This window comes from Galendromus occidentalis, unplaced genomic scaffold (genome assembly GCF_000255335.2).
Source record: "Galendromus occidentalis unplaced genomic scaffold, Mocc_1.1 scf7180000077183, whole genome shotgun sequence".
Taxonomy (NCBI): domain Eukaryota; kingdom Metazoa; phylum Arthropoda; class Arachnida; order Mesostigmata; family Phytoseiidae; genus Galendromus; species Galendromus occidentalis.
In genome coordinates this window covers 1061045-1077551 of record NW_003805171.1, presented here as the reverse complement: position 1 = coordinate 1077551, position 16507 = coordinate 1061045, and positions in this window count along the sequence as shown.

The window sequence follows — 16507 nt, the reverse complement described above, 5'->3', positions numbered from 1 at the left end:
CGATGGTACATTTATACTGATTCATTTATGCTATAATAGGTCGTATCAATCTGAATGGCGCACGGTGAATTCCATAGTCGGCATCTGGGATGTTCATGTCTGCTTCGACTCAACATTCCAAACGACGCAGAGGCTCGAGGCAGAATCCGGACGTCACCTTTCCTTCCTGATACTCATATAGCGTGGGACCGGTTCCCGAGCGAGTTGACATCCGCTTCCGAATGCTCATTCATCTTTCCCGAAATATCTCCCTTCCCCATATCGTTCAGGAGATCCATCATTGGATTGAGGTCCTTCGGTGGCCCTTTGCGTATGTCGGAAGAGGGAGGTCAACGTTCCCGAGCTCGACTCCTCAGCTAAGGCTCAAACCCCTGACTGCCGCCTATGGCATCTTTGCCAAGGATCCCAGAAAGCAGCAGTGTCCGGGAGAGCCGGGGCCGGGACCCGCCTATTCAGCCGGCGCGGCGTCAGGAATCGAAGCCACGCGAATCGCCATCGTGTGGAAAAATGAGCCAGGCTCCCGGAAAACTAAAGAATATTTCCGTTGATGTCAACCGCCGGAGTTTGCTGTCTTCGCAAGACCGCTCGCTGGCAATGTCATTCGGAGCGGGAAGCCTTGGCGGGACTCGAAGCTGGGGATCTGGTAGGGATCCCTCAGTTTCGATAAGATCTGAAGCTGGATGAACCCCGGAAAGTTTTTCATAGGTAGCGATCAATGTTTGCTTTGACTATTCCGAAGCGACGGAAGCGTCCTCCAAGGCATATTTTGTGCTTTATCGGGGGTCATCATTTCACTGCCTAAATACTTGAGGCTTGAAAATACTAAATACTTGAGTAGCTCCCGTTATGGTCCTCAGGGATGAAGGCGATCGGAGGATGATGGCAGCAGGCAGTCGACTCGACCCTTATTATTCAGAGGTGATGCGAATGAATGGCATGTGCTCCGCACAGGTGGAGGGCCTCGAGGTCGAGGAACACCTCGATCATACACGGTCCGAATCTGAACCTAACCATTCGTGAGTTGAGTAATCACGAATTCATCGTTTTCTGACTGTTGGAGTAACCTTGTAAATCCTCTAACCATATGCTCCCGGGAAACTCCTTATCGATCGAGACTCAAGTCTCCCGCTTGGAAGGATGCTCGGTAGCTGAGCGTCTTCGCACAGTTGACGTTCTCATGCGCAATCTGCTGACTCGGAGACAGCGCATTTGAGATTCAGAAATCCCTTTCCGTGGCATGTGGGCACGTCGGTATCCTTCTTCGTCCCAATGAAGAATAAATTGTACCAATGCTGAGTTCACGTCGATAATTGTGAGATATACATACATATGTCCAGGAGCTGCTTCCCACCATCAAGTCCTGTTCTCTTAAGAGTGCCGACTGGTCTCGGTGCCCCGGTGCCAAGAATGTGGTCGCGGGGGCGAGGGGTCCTCGGAGACTTATCTGCCAAAATAATCCCTCCAGGTTGTAGCCGACGAACCCCCACATCGGTAGAATCCTTAGAATAATCTCCCCAGGGCCGTGAAAGGAGTGCAAGGGAATCGGCGAATCGGGACCACACTGTGGAGGATTGCCTTCGTGAAAGAAAACTTGATAAATCATTTGTTTATTTCCAGTTCTCTCGATACTCCCCACGATTCGGCTCTGGGGACTCGATCATTACACGCTCGCGGAGAAGGGACCATGTAGGCATTCCTTTTCGGTTTCATTCTCATATTCGTCATGAGAGAAGAGATTTATGTGAATATATACATAGGTATGTAGTAGTATGTATGTAAACCCGTCCCGACTATCCCTCACTGGATTCTGCATCGCTTTCCCCGAAAGCACTCTCTTCCTCCGCCAAATCGGATATTCTGGCCGTATTCACAGTGGCGAATATCCCGTGGAATTCTGCGATTGAAAACATAGCTCCGGAGGAATCTAGTTACTCCATTTCGAGTTCGCTTCCTTCTTCGAGGCGTAGGCTTCGGGATCGAGCCTCCAAAATCGTTGGCTGAGAGTTGCTAATTCGAAAGTCACAGTGAACGCGACCGCGGTCTACCTTCGAGTCGTTTACTACAAGTAGCTAATGAAGCATGAGTTCCGCGCTGTCTTTCAGGTTTTCAAAGACGCAAATAGAACCCCTCCCGGTATATTCGGGCATGTACTCTTTCAGCACCCTCTCGCAAAGCTCGAATTGCGGTGGCTTCGAAATCGGTTATCTCATTCAGACGCCCGGGTTTCAAACGAGGAATATCAGTGGCTGGGAGCCTCCTTCCGATAGAGCACTCCAGACTCAATTATTCAAGCTCAGGGAATTACTCATTTCGGGAAATCAGGCCCCGAATTCTATTAAACGAACAAGTCTCGCGAAACGTCGGACGGATCCGATAGCGAAAACTCCAGCGAATTTGAGCGCCTGAGGCACTACGCATTCACCTTCTTCACCGAGCAATTATGCGGAGTACAATCGATTGGAAAGAACGCGGCTGCAAATGTAACCGTCCGGAATGAATTCTTTCCATGACGCATCTTCTTCACCTCTCACGAGAGAATCGGGCCTGAAGACTCGCATCGAGTCGCCCCAAACCTCATTTGAATTGCGAAGGGATAGATAAATCTACGAATAGAAATGTCCGCAGTCGTGGGGTCGACTTTCCTTTGATTGCATGAGCGACAAGCGGCCACTCGACTCTGAATGGATTAGCATATGAGACCTAAGTGGCTCGCCTGCTTGTAGCGATTTTCGACGGATTTCAAGCGCTCGATGTCCTCGACCGATTGAAACTCAGAGTCCGAACTCCCGGAAATTGAGTCTGAGCGTAGGCTGATCGGCTGCGGAATGCCCTCTTCAAACTGTTGCACGCGTCTACGCTGCCAGGGCATCGAATGAGTTTTCGAGGATTTCTCGCAGATCATGAGAGCGAATGTTAGGAAGACTTTCTGAGCTCAGCTCATCGGCCGCCTCGAATCATCTAGATTATTGCGCAATCTGACTCAGGCACAAATCGTCTGATAAAAGAGGACCACAGAATTTCCTCTAATATTCTCTGGGAAGGAAACTCGCACCGTAATCCAAACCAGTGAGACTCTTCCAGCGTTCATGGTCGGAGCAGAGATGAAGGTTAAGCCGAAAGCGACCACGGCGCCTCTCCGACTAAGAAGCTTTGTGAGCGCCCCGATCTTCTAATGAGGCATGAGGAAAAGATCGGCAGTCTCAAGATTCTCGACCTGTTCTCTCGGTGAAACCCAACTGCATCCCAACAGTGCTTTGGAGGCAGGAGTTTAAGGTGACTCACCTCCCCGAGTCCCTAATAAATTCCTCAGAATCCGCATGATTCTCATCGGTCGATAATAATAGTAGCCTTGAGCTTAAGCACCCCGCCATATATACGGGTGTAGAATACGGGCTGGGTATAGGGGTCAGGACTTCCAACGGTGGAGACATAAGGGGTCCAGAAGGGTTTGAGCGGATTCGCTTCTCCTTCGTTGGGAGTTCATCAATTCCAATTCGGCTTCCCGCGAGACCCGTGTCGAATCAGTGAAGATGACGCTCGGAGCGCTCCTTTTTTCTATTAGCAGAGCCGTACCTCGACGAAATTTTCTGCGTTTTCTGTGCACTCCGAGTTTTCCAATTTCCGTCGAGAATTATGCGCCGGCCCCTGTCACCTCCTTGTAAGGCAAAACCCGGCCTCTGACGGAGGCATCTCCTCTTGAGTGGTCGAAGTCTTCCGACGAAGAATGTCCCTACCATATACCAAGGATCCCTCGACCCTCACCATTTAGAGCCCATTAGCTTCCATCGAGAGGGTATGCACGGCATTTCTCTCGCTTCCGACGCCGACGCACTGAGAGCTTTTCTGAGAGCGAAAGACCCATATTCAGTCGAGTTCAGTCGAGGCGTTTGTCAGGGAATTCCCGTCTGCGTTGGTGTCGGACTTCATCCATCAGGTCAGCGAAGGTGCTCCTGGGCCAGGTCACTCGCCATGAAGCATGGCGGGACGGCAACGGATGTGCAATTCGACAAAAACATTCATTTCAATTTCGTCGGAGGAGAAAATTGCCGGGGCTTCGGCTTCGTTCGTTCTTCCGGTTGGACAGCCGCCAAGGAGCTCGAAGTGGCATCAAAGGGACGGAAGCTACGAGGATAGAAAGGTTTCGGAGCGGACACCCACGAATGGGACGCCAGCGTCTTCTGCATCGTGTTGATACTTTCCTGCGCGAAGCCTCCATCGGGCAAATGGTCAGGAAGCTTTTGAGGGCGTCGAGAACGCCTTGTCAGGCCTCTTGAAGGCTTCACCAAATCATTGATAGCATTGCGGTGAATAATTCTCGACAAAGCTCCCCTCGAATCATCTCTGAGGGAGACGCGATAGGTTTCCCGGAAGAGACAGGCCACACGCTGGCAAAATGGCCGACAGGGTCAATCACGGCCTAGGGATCATCGTGACCTTTCGGACAGCTGCGGAATTCAGCTTGTTGAGCGAAGGGACAGAGGCTCTTCTTAGATCATGGCGAGGGCGAGAAGTGATAATAATTCGATCGATGACACACCGCTTTCGGCGACGCGACTCCGAGCTCCTTTTCTGGTGGGTTAGGTTTAGGCGGCGGTCCGGATTGCTTGTGGGCGCCAAGATCGTCGTTTCGCTACTGATTTTGAGTGGTTTAATAGCTGCATCAAAAGTCTATCCGGATAAATTCCATAACTGTGGCGAACAGAAATATGCACTCCTGTCCTGATCCCTCTCCCTGATCGTAACTTTTCGTCACCACTTTTCCCCGCGGTCCCTTCGAGCGATCTGTTGAGGTGATGGGGGCCATCATGAGCTTGGGAAAATTATGGTTGGGTCGAGCTCTCCCTCCAATTGTGAGACCGAACTGTGAATGATCGCTGCCCTGGAAACTGAATGTATGAGATTCTATGGTCCCGAAGAATCGCACATTGCTGAGAGGGAGGGGTGTGTTCTTTGGACGAGGATCCGTTTTTGACTGCCGCAAAATTTTGATTCGCTACAACTCACCGCTTCTCGCATCTGCCACGTCGCTCCGACCGTTCGGCTCATGATTAATTGATCCATATGATCCTGCCGTACGATATCACAGGATCACATCCCTTTCGTCTCAGGGGCGATTTCTCAGCAGATCGGTCGGGTCTCCTACACCCATCGCTCGAGTACTCCCTTGTTATCCCGCAGCATTCCACGATCCAGGAGCTCCCGGAACCCCAATATTTTACGAAATCCCGCTCCACTGGAGTGTTGTGGGGTACACTATGATAGCACGTGCTGAGTAGTTTCTCCCTGCATCTACAAACAAACAAAAGCATGGGTGGATATTTTAGAACGGACTCCTATGTTTTCGAGTCGGTAGCATACCTACTATCGCTTGTGCGAGTAGGGTACTACCTACTTCCTCTTCCATTCTTATAAGTGCCGACCGCGGTCAGTCCTCGTTTCTCTCTATACATATTGTATATCTGAAGGCTTGGTTTCCGGGACATCCGTTCTCCTGCGTATCCCGGACTCTTTGTTTCACTTCCTCGTAAAAACTCAAAAGGTGTCGTCTCTCGTTAGTATACATATACAACGGGAATTTCCCCATCAAGGTATTTCTTACGCAGGGTCTTCGAACGTTTTACTGCCTCAGCACACGTGTCGGTCAGTGCCATCATTGACAACATCGCTCTCGGCCATCTATGTGCCTTCACGGTATTCCTCTCCATGGCTGGTTCTGTGACGACCAGTTCTCAGGCTCGCAATTGCGGGATTGGTTCGCGCAGCGCACTCGACTCTGATTTATACAGTGCAACCTCGCCATGGCGGGCTCAAGGATACCGCGATTCCCGTCCGCGATAGCTGAGTTCCTTCGAATCCAAGTTTGAGCTCGAGGGTAACGAAGAGAGTGAATCTCATTGAGACGACCGCTACAGCCTCTGTCGAACGGCGCGAAAGTGCGAGGCCAGGCTCAAATGCTTCGAGAAAGGTCGCCTCCGACTCGCGGCCTCGCAATAATAGGCCCCTTCATTACGGCGGCTCCGATCGTCCGATGAGACTCTAGATCGGTCCTCAAGACTTACGGTCGAAATCAATCAAATAGAAGCAGATGTTCGGAGAGCTGTACTCGGAGAGAGGAGTCTCTGGAACTGGAACGTTTTACCACAGGAGCTAGAATTTTCAAATTCTTTGTTTCTGCCCACAATTCATTCTCAATGACGGGCATGATATGGAATATCACAGGGCTACTGGATTCATAACACAGGCAACCCGCCGTGGATAACAATCACTAATTCTGGAAATCCTAGCAATTGACTTGGGCTGAAAGTCGGAGCCCCTGCGAGTACAGTTGTGTTTGAGGCTGAATAGCTCATCAGACGCCGCATCGTCCGTCGAGAGCTCTCGAGGGTATTTCAGGTCGATAACCTGCATCTATTCTCCGATGACGGGATCATTGAAACAAGCCATGGACGTATTACATCGAAAGCCAACATGGCGAGGGAACCTTCTCTGTATTTTTTCGAGAAGATCGCGATCCCGTTTCAAGAGAGCGTTCCATTCAAGACAGCAAAATGGAAATTCGGGAAGAAAATAGGTTTCTAACAGTTAGAGATACACAGTTTAACCGTGAAGGATTTCAAGATCCAGGCATATGTCGATCCAGGCACATCCAGGCACGTTTCTTGGCAGTGATTACAGTGTGCTCTTTGGAGGACAGCGCTGGCGAAAGGACTCCGAGATCCTTCATGCAATCTTGGTCAGGGAGGGACTCAGAGCCAATTCGATACCGAAAGCTTGGATTGTTGCATCCGAACCGCATCATGCCACATTCGTGTATAGATAATTCGAGACCAATCTTCGTCGACCAGGCGTGAAAGTTATCCAGAACTTTCTGAAGAGCGAGAGAGTCATCTTGAATCATGACTATCAATGGATCGGACGAGTTCGATGTCGTCAGCAGATATAAGTTCCTCCATCCCGTAGGAGGAACCCGGCCTGGTCCACGGAGAAGAGGGAACGCCATCGAGTCCTGGCCCGGTGGTGTCATCATGTTCCCGACACCATCCTTGAGGGCCCCGTTGTTTCCGACTTGGCGGAACTCGGTTTCCGAGAACAAGCTCCAATGCCTAGCCTAGTACGCTGCGGTGGGCTTGGAAGTGAAACCGAGCAGCAAGCTTTTCTCTGATTTCCTCAACGGATAAAAGTTCGATGACCTCTTTGCTCTTTGGTATTCCTCTCGAAGACATCCTGGAAATCCGCGAGCTTCCATGCGCCTCCTGGGGAAGGAGCAAGAACGTTGTAGCGAGCAGCGGTTAGGGTCGCTCAGATCCGGAATCGATTCCTCTGAAACCCTTCGTCTCGGAACGTCGGAATTGAATCCTCGTTTGCCGTGCGTTCTTCCGTGGTCCTCGGCGTTTCTATGAACGCAGAATCGAATCATAGCGTGCCCGAAGTCTCTGAAAATTAGTCGTCTAATCGATCACTCTCTCAAGATCCGTCTCCCGTTGACAGAGATTCAAATGGGGGCCGATTGAATCCTGAATTCGCTCTCGATGAGCGTCAGAAGCAATCGATCCGACATCGAGGTTTTCACGCATCTCGCAGACTTCTGGGGGAGGGGGAATTCTGCTACGATGGAAGCTTGAATATCGCAACCTAGAAGAGCTGACCATGGATCGCGACGACTGGGCTCATTCGAAAGAATTCGATTAGGAAGCACGAGCTTTTGGAATAACCCAAACGCGGGACACGGTCACAGCGTTTCCACACACTAGGCGTAGCCTTGGAAATTATTTTCCGGGAGTTTTTCTCTAATTCATCAGCGTTGTCGCAGGGAGTCCCTGACTCGGAGTCACGTCGGAACCCTTGCGGATGATACTGTGAACTGGACCAATCTAGGCATGATATCTAGCCGGGACATACTGGGCTTAACGATCCCATCAGTGAATCTACTACCGTCGGAGGAGCGCCCAACGCGTCGTAAACACGGCTAGGGGAACGGACGGACGGACGATATTCGACCAGCTGCAGTCAGCCGTACCCCCCTGTCGAACAATAATGACCGGTAACCCACGTCCGAAAGCAGCGACCACTCCCTCGCCCAACACTCAGCCGGTAGACACTGGTTGTTACGTCAACGAGTCAGAACACCTTCGATTCAAACAAACACGATTTATTCATGAGCCACACTTTCGGAAAGACCTACACCGACAACAAACACACTTGTCAGCGACGTCGACCAGCGCAGCGGCCTTGGAATACCGATACTGGATCAATCGGATCAAAGCGATCGAGTGGATCCTAGCACAAGGGAGATAACCCTATCTCATTCGTGTCTATAATTTGGAGAGGATACAATACATGTGTCCAACCCTCTACCTGGTTATGCTTGGACTAGTCGGGAAATTATTCCACTTTTCCTCAAGATTAGTCTCCGCATCAAATAATGTGAACACCCTGATGTATGTGAAGGAGATCAGGTTGCCCGCTGGATTCTCCACCCGAATTCATCCTCCTCGGACGGCCCGAAGAATAGTGTTCATTACGAGGTTGGATCAATCACTTCGAATCACATTTTCCATACATGAGCGTGACGCTAATGGAAGTCCTCTGCTTCACCTAGATTGTCATGATTTGATACCGACAGGACGACGGTCTTTCCACGCCGCACAGAAAAATTTCGCCGAGAGAGTCTCGTAGCTCCCGTGTGATTTATTGTATTTTCCGAAATTCCGGAATTGACCCGTATAAGGGTCATTTCGGAAGACAGAGGTAGAATGAGGGAATATCCTCGGTGAAAAAATAATTCGAGAACTGACGTTCATTCGAAGTTCCGAATCGGAATTAACTCAAAGGCGGACATTACGTCAATCAGCAGAAATATACTGGCAGTAATACGCCTCGAGTGCTAATACTTCCAGGAACAACCCAACCCTCCACGAAAACAAAAGGATTCATTAATCAGATTCTGATGATAAAAGTAAGCCACCAGAAATCGAGGACGCCCTGAGTCTCAGACCTTTCCGCTCTATTTCCATGAGATGATAAATTCTAGAGCCAGGCTTTCGTTCTTCATTTTCCAAAAGGCATCGTGCGCGCCATTCATTACTTCATAAGTTATGCGGACACCGCCAAATATTCGAAACCGCGGAGCCGACATTTGCTGCCATAGTGAGTTTGACCAGAAGTGGTGAGGGATCCTCTCCGAGGTTTATCGCTCTCAGGAACGTCCGCCTGGAAGACCAACGAATTCCCAGACCATCAGACTCGTTTCCTAGGAACCAAGTCACTGGAAATTTATGCGAACTCCTTTTCCGATGACAAGACAAGAAATCATTAAACAAAGCCTTTTTTTCTGGGACACGAGAGACACAAGGCAACGATCTATATGTCTGCGATTGTACCTTGACTGGCGCGCTGTGTCAGTGTGCTCCGTGATGTCTCGCTTCACGCCCAACAAGGAATTGAAATGCCCCCTGTGCAGATCACAGAATAAGTTCATCCACTGGACGTACCATCCCACGGAAGGTACCAACGCGACCGAAAACACTAGCTCGCTGCGGTATGGATTCTGCATAAATATGCGAGTTGAGATCTCAGATACGCTCGCATGAACTAATCTCAAATCTTCCAGTCATTAAGTCCATGAGCGCGAGAGATTCACAATTCAATGGACCGGGTATTGTCCGACTCCGGCAACGAAATTGAAGATTCCTCTCCGTGATCACAATCTCCGCAGAAGACACTACCAGAAGACCAACCTGGTGGGCAATGACTGACGTGTCCGACAATGCCTCCGGCGGGAAGGGGATCAACATATATACATATATTCGCGGATTCGATGAGGGAAACTTTTCCCGACAATTTTCTCCACATAACGAGCTCTATATGTTCCTTCGCCGAGACAGGGAACTGAGGACGAAAGATGCAAATCCTGATTCGCTCGAGAACTCGGCGCAAACTGAAACCAAGAAAATGAATTCCGATTTGACACACCTTTCTCCATCGCCGTTTATGGTCTTCGTGATAAGAAGGATTCCTCTACTGGGAACTAGAACTGGGATCTGAGAAGATCTTATCAGAAAACCGAGTTCGATCGCAGCTGTCCATTCTTCTTCCCCGACGAATGGGGCCATCAACAACGCCGCGCCGTGGACAAGAACGAGATCGATGACGAAGCCGATCAAGGAGAAAGACTCCCACAGCTCCGTGCCGCCCGTGCGTTTAGTGACGTACAATTGACGTGGGGACAGTCGCTACGCGGGATCCGTTAAGCGACTGAGTCAGCGCTCAGCGGACTCTCGACGCTCCACGACCGAGCTCGCAAGATTCCGATCGAAATTTCTGTGGACGGCTTAAGAATTCGTGTGGATTCGGAATTGTGTGATCGGATTCGACCTAGCAAGGCCGGTCAGGCGGAAGATGGATTCGTAACTGAAAGCAGTTCATTCTGCTGAGCCAGGATGTGTTTGAAATTCCGAAGAATGTATTGAACAAGGAAGGTCGGACGAACTATAAAGATCTTTTTATATACGGTCAGACTTGAACTGAGCCGACTGGATATAAAAGTTTTTCTGCTGGGCGATCCTAAGGCTCCCGGAGCTTTTGGGTGTAATTCAAGTAGTTATCTTCAAGAGTTGATGGCTTTCTGCGGTTTGAAGCTCCTGGAGCAAGGTCGACAGCTGCTTTGGGTTCAAGTAAGAGAAGTCTCCGAAGATGAGAAGTCTCCGCTTCGAAATAGGGTCCACCTGCTTCGGTCGTAGGCATCCACAGTTGACCCGAGGTTACGAAAGAGGAAAAGACTGCCACGATTCTTCGAAAATATCCTCCACAGCCGCGGAATTGACACCTCCGAGCTCTATTGTCCTCTCCTGCCAGGATCGACTCGCCGGCTCTCCGCCAACTCGAACCTCTTGAAGTAGTGGGGCATAGGATGATGAATCGTTTAACGGAGCTGCCTGCAAAGGAATACGGTGAGCGTCACCGCACAGAATTCACAGCGAAGTCTGAGACGAACTCACTAGCAATGGTTTAGTGGGGAAGAGATCGTCCGAGCCGCGTCCCGCTTTGACACTCTAATCAGGAAGGGTGCAAGGTCGAAGAAATTCTGTGGCGGCGGGAAGTGGGCCGTTAAGAAAAGATTCGGGAAGATATTCCCGCAAGATCTCGGGCCTCAAGGCCGCGGGATCCTCCATCTGCTGGCCATCCAACATTGTCACGCTCAATTCGTGGCTTCCGCGATCTCTCAGGATCGCCGTTTATTAGGTCTCCAGAGGATTCGAGAGTGATGCTGGGGAGAGAGATCCACAGAATGTCAGACGAAAAACCCACGCGAATCTCAAATACGCATAAACACGCGTAACATCCGAAGATTCCAGATATGCAGAAAATTATCATAAAGAGATCATTTCGCGGCTTCATCGATCGAATTTCACCCAGCGGCTTTCTTGGATACTCTCAATGATGGTGTTTGCCCGACTGAAGGCCAAGCTTCTTCCAGCTCCGCGGACGAGAATGAATGGGGTCGCTGACCAAAACACCAATAATCTCCAGCCCACGGGCGGATTTCTCGAGAAATATTCGGCGACCGGAAATTCGTTACTGATCCGGTCTGCAGCGTTGATGAAGTACATGGGGCATCATAACATCTGAACTCATCCGGCGCTGATTTGAAATTGAGCACCTGGATGATTTTGTCCTCACTGAGCGGGGCGTCCTGGAAAGATTACCCGTATGGCTCACACAGCGAATCTCAGGACGATCAGAGCTGCGGATTCGTGGGGGCATGAAGGAATAGTCAGTCGTTCTGGTCGTCCACCCGGTCTGGCACAACATAACTCGCTGTACATGAAATTAGATAAGTTGCAATACGGGTCTCTGTCAGAGCCAGTCGAGCTCAACATATGTACATATATATTATTCATTCATTCAGAGCTCTTTATTGAAAAAGGTAGATAAAAGTAGATCTTTCGATATGAGTCCGCTATTGATCTTTGAGGAAATTCTCCAAGAGAACACCTTGTTGATGAGATCGGTCTTGGCAATGGATTTGGTTCGGACCGTGCACTGACCACGTGAACAATTTTGTACGATGTCAAAGAAGTGATCCGTGTCCTCAAGAAGCACAATTCGTTTGAGTGCCCGAATGTCCTGCTCAGTCAGTAAGGACATGAGGAAGTTACGAATATTATATTTTCCCGTCATATGTATGCCTGACATCAGTGGTTAAATTCGAATGGGAATCCGACATCGTCTTCATGGGAGGGGCACGGATAGCAGTTAGACAGTTGGAAAGAGTCGGAAACTCGGAGTCATTGCGAGAACTCTTCGCCTACCGCGCCGGAAGTTTTGGGGCTCCCCTGAAGCTGCATGGTGTCAGTTTTGAGAGAATTCTCGACGGATTCTGCTACCAAGCCGAAGCTCCTCACAAATCCCTAGGAACCCGTGGTAGACTTCGCTCTATTAGACAAATCTATGAAACGATGTCATGATGATGATAGTCTGCGGTCACCGATAAAGACACTCGATCCGGGCAGATTTTTCTCGAGTCAATAACCGTCCCCGAAAGCCCTCCGCGTAGCGGTTTTCGGGAAGATTTCTGAAGCTTCAGCTTTTCCCCTAGCTCCGCGAGTGAGCTTCTTGAGATCTGCGTCGTCGTCGACGCTGCCGCCGCCGTCGTCGTCGTCTTCATCATCGACGTCGTCGTTGCCGACGTCTACTGATCGTCTTGGACAGGCCCGGCGACCTGACGTTGGGAGTAATTACAACATTAGAGACGAGGGCGAATCGTCGAAGAGAGATAACATTCTCACTGGTTTGCTCGACTAGCTTGCCAAGCGGAGCGAGCATCGACACATTTAGGCGCACACATACAATGTCAGCGCATCCGTTGAGATCAAAGATGGCGAGCCCGCAGATCATGATGACCCGCGCCTTCCTGTCGCTCACTGCTGTGTTCGCTCGCAAGCTGGCTGGTTGGCAAGCTGACTGACTGACTGGCTAGCGAGCTGACTGGCCGCCGATACACGATAGATGAACAGATAAATAGACGGGTGGAAAGATAGTTAACTCGACTGATTCACGGTCAGCTTTGCCGTTCAGCGGGTGCCGACGTAAACACTGACGGCGGTTGCGACAAACACCCTCGGTGACTGACGGGCTCTCGGACGTTTCCTCTTCTTCCCGGAAATTCCCCCCGGGTCTTACCAGGATTACGGTCGAAGGAAAGCTAGGAGAGCGGCGCGGATATCGAGGATGTGTGTTTTAGCAATAAGAGCGACGAATACCTCTCAAGCCCTACCTCTGAAAAGCGAGCGCGCTCACTCACTTAAATGAACGGTCGTTGAGTCAATGACGTTCTTAACCGAGATGATTTTGAACCCCGATTCGCAGCACCGTCGCCGTTACCAAGATCTGGACAGGGTTTACATACTTAGCCGGAGAAGCAGCCGCTGAAAATTAGCGCTTACGAGAGAGTCGAATTGATCAGTACTCCGATTACCATTAATTGATCCGACGACGAGAAGATGAATCGAATCTCCGATATACAGCAGCAGCAGAAAAAGTCGATGACATCGACTCGGAACGGAAGGCAGTAACCGCGACACTTCATCACGAACGCGTAAAACCTGATCAATCTCGTCAGAACATTTGTTTTTTACGAGCTGTTCCGGTAAGCGAAGGCACGTTCGATGTGTTGATCAACCTGGGCCGGGGAAGGGACACGTGAATGAGGTACGCGAGAAGCGTCTTCCTTCGAGCTCGATCCCTCACCGCCAGATCATTCGTAGGAATTATCGAGCTTCTCCACAGAGTCTCTCTCGTTGTTGGACACCGCCTTGGTTCCATGAATTTTGAGCGAAGTATTTTCCGCGTTGCGTAACCCGGTCAGCGAGCGACTGGATTTGCGGGGTTTGTCTACTGGCCGCTGGACTATCTCGGACCGGCGAAAATGTTCGTTCAAGACACCCACCACCTCTTCACGACACAGGGCGAACGGGTTCCAGACATCGAACTTCCCTGGCGAACAACATGCCGGATGAAAGTAGTGTACTGTACAAACGCTAGATTGTCTTACGCGGATGATGCTTATCGGTGATAGCATTAGATTGAGTTCCGCTCCGAGTGTCTAGAGAAAAATATGTTCTCCTATGACATTCACCTCGATCAAATCTTCCTTTTCTGTAGAAGCGCTCCGAATCGGACGATTCTCGGACAGCTGAGAGAAAATGCTCACCGAAAGAATCATCGGATGAATTGTTTTAGAACTTGACGTGTCCAGCTGTCATGGTGCCTCTGGTTGAAGAACCTCTGTAGAAGTCGGCATCGGGGTGGGCACCGCCTACCGTTATCGTTTCGAGCGCTGAAGGCGCTCCACAAATGAACCTGCAGAGACACACGGCGTGTGTCTGCTCTAAAGGGTGATTGATACAATGGGAAGCGTCCACCCGATCATTTTGAGCGATCGAATTGTTGGAGCGAGCTCGGAGTTCCGCTGCCGGTGAGAAATGTTCCAAGAGCGCAGTGAGAGGCAGCGAAGCATTTTTCGCCATATTCATCTTCGCAGCGGCAAATTAAGAGATTTCGGATTCTTGGACGACTCGAACCCTGACGATTAACAGGAATTTCCTTAGAAGCCCTTCTGTATTGAATCCCAACGGCAAGATGCGGAGAGATCTTCGCAGTGATAAGTTTCAGTTTTCGGAATCGAAAGCAATATACTACGTACGTCGGGCATCCTTTTCGGGAGCTTGGCGAGCTCTCCTTGAAATCCAACAGAGCTGCCCTCGGACAGAGTCAAGCATCGTTTTGGGTGGCGGAGATGAGCCAGGGAAGGTTCAATTTCAGGAGCCCCGACTGAGCCATGAATCTCGAGGTGCGGAACAACTGTCGTCCCGGTCCCGTGCAGCGAGCCCGCGAAAGGACGAGACGTTCAATGATTCGGCCTCGAAATTGCATCCGGGCGACGAATATATCGACAGATCTCCGTGGAAATTATCCCAAGCACGACGTTTCGTTCAGAAAACCATTGGAGAGTGAGTTTTCGATTCTGAGCTCTTCCCGCGGAGAGGTTACGTATATTCAGTTAAGATATGGGATGCTCATGGTGGGTCACTGAGCTTTTAATCGAGAAATTCCGTTTTTTCACATATATAATCTCTCCAAGGAAGCTTCTGACAAGCGGACATGTGTCTGAGTTCCGCGGTGTGTCTTCGTCGACAGGTTTTTGTGGCGAAATGGAGCAGAGTTTTGTGCCGTTGTCATGGTTGGACAACTCGGATCGCTTATAGGATTTCTGTGAATGTCGCGTTTCTGGGCCACAAACCTACGTCAACGTGAAGCCCACTCTTTAGTATCCAACAGTCGAGATTGATCTGCATTGGTGGTTTGCAGCTCGGTCGGTGACTGGCGTGTCTGGTGTCCGCTTGTCTTTTTTTCTCTCTAGTGAAGATATCTCGACGAGGTGGGGGCGGTTTGAGATCTACCCGAAGCGTCACGAGACGCTTTTCAGTGTGCTATATCCCTCACTTGTCCGAACGTTCGTATCCTTAAGGTGAACACGAGCAACGCGCGTGAGAATACCATTGTATAGGACCAGCTGGACAACCGACCGATTTCCGGGCCTTGCTCCATGGATGAGCCACACTCTAGAGAAATGTCCAAGGGTCCGTGTTCGGACCCGGTGTACATGATGGGATTCTGTCCCCGATCACTGATGCAACTCGTTCCCTAATCTCGGACGGGACTTCGAGGAGTAATGTGATATCCCGCAGTCTCCGCATGGATGACTTTCGAGACTGGCCAAGGGATTCCACGAAAGATTTGTCCACCCCTTTGATGAATTGATGCAAGAACGCGTATGCAGCAGAAAAGATTCCGTCGTTTTCAGCTTCACTCAAGATTCTGATATACCGAAAATATCCTTGTACGAAGGCGGTCTTCAACGATTTGCGCTTTCTGAATGCTGGAATCCTAGAGTCTGAAATTGAGCTCAAGGAACGCCATCATAAGCATCTGGTTCCAGAACCTGCTATATCCGGAGAGATCTGTCCGGGATGCGATCCATGAATCATTTGATCAATATTAGAGAAAATTCAATCCGCGCTCTCCCCCGTGTTCTGGCCGCGGGATGCCACGCGCTCGCGCGATTGGCGAACTTCGTACCGATTGTGATTGAATCTTACGGAATATTACCCAAGCGATTCGTTCTACGAATGAATTGGCTCAACAGAAAGATGGATCGCCGGAGAATGTCCCAGCAAGTCTGACTGAGATTTCCGACAGTTCCATCGCCGAGAGGTAAGACGTAAGACCCATACGCGGGTTGACCACCAGCGACGCATCGGAACGAAGTCTCTTTTCTGGGGGCATCTCGTTGGATCAAACGGATTTCAATCGCGTTCATGTACAATACAACTGTCAATCTATCAAATGAGCGGAAAAATAAACACGGGACGAAAAGAGGTTCCGGTGGACGACAATGTCACTGCAACAGAAAAAGCTGAATGGATTCAAGTCGTAAATGTCAATG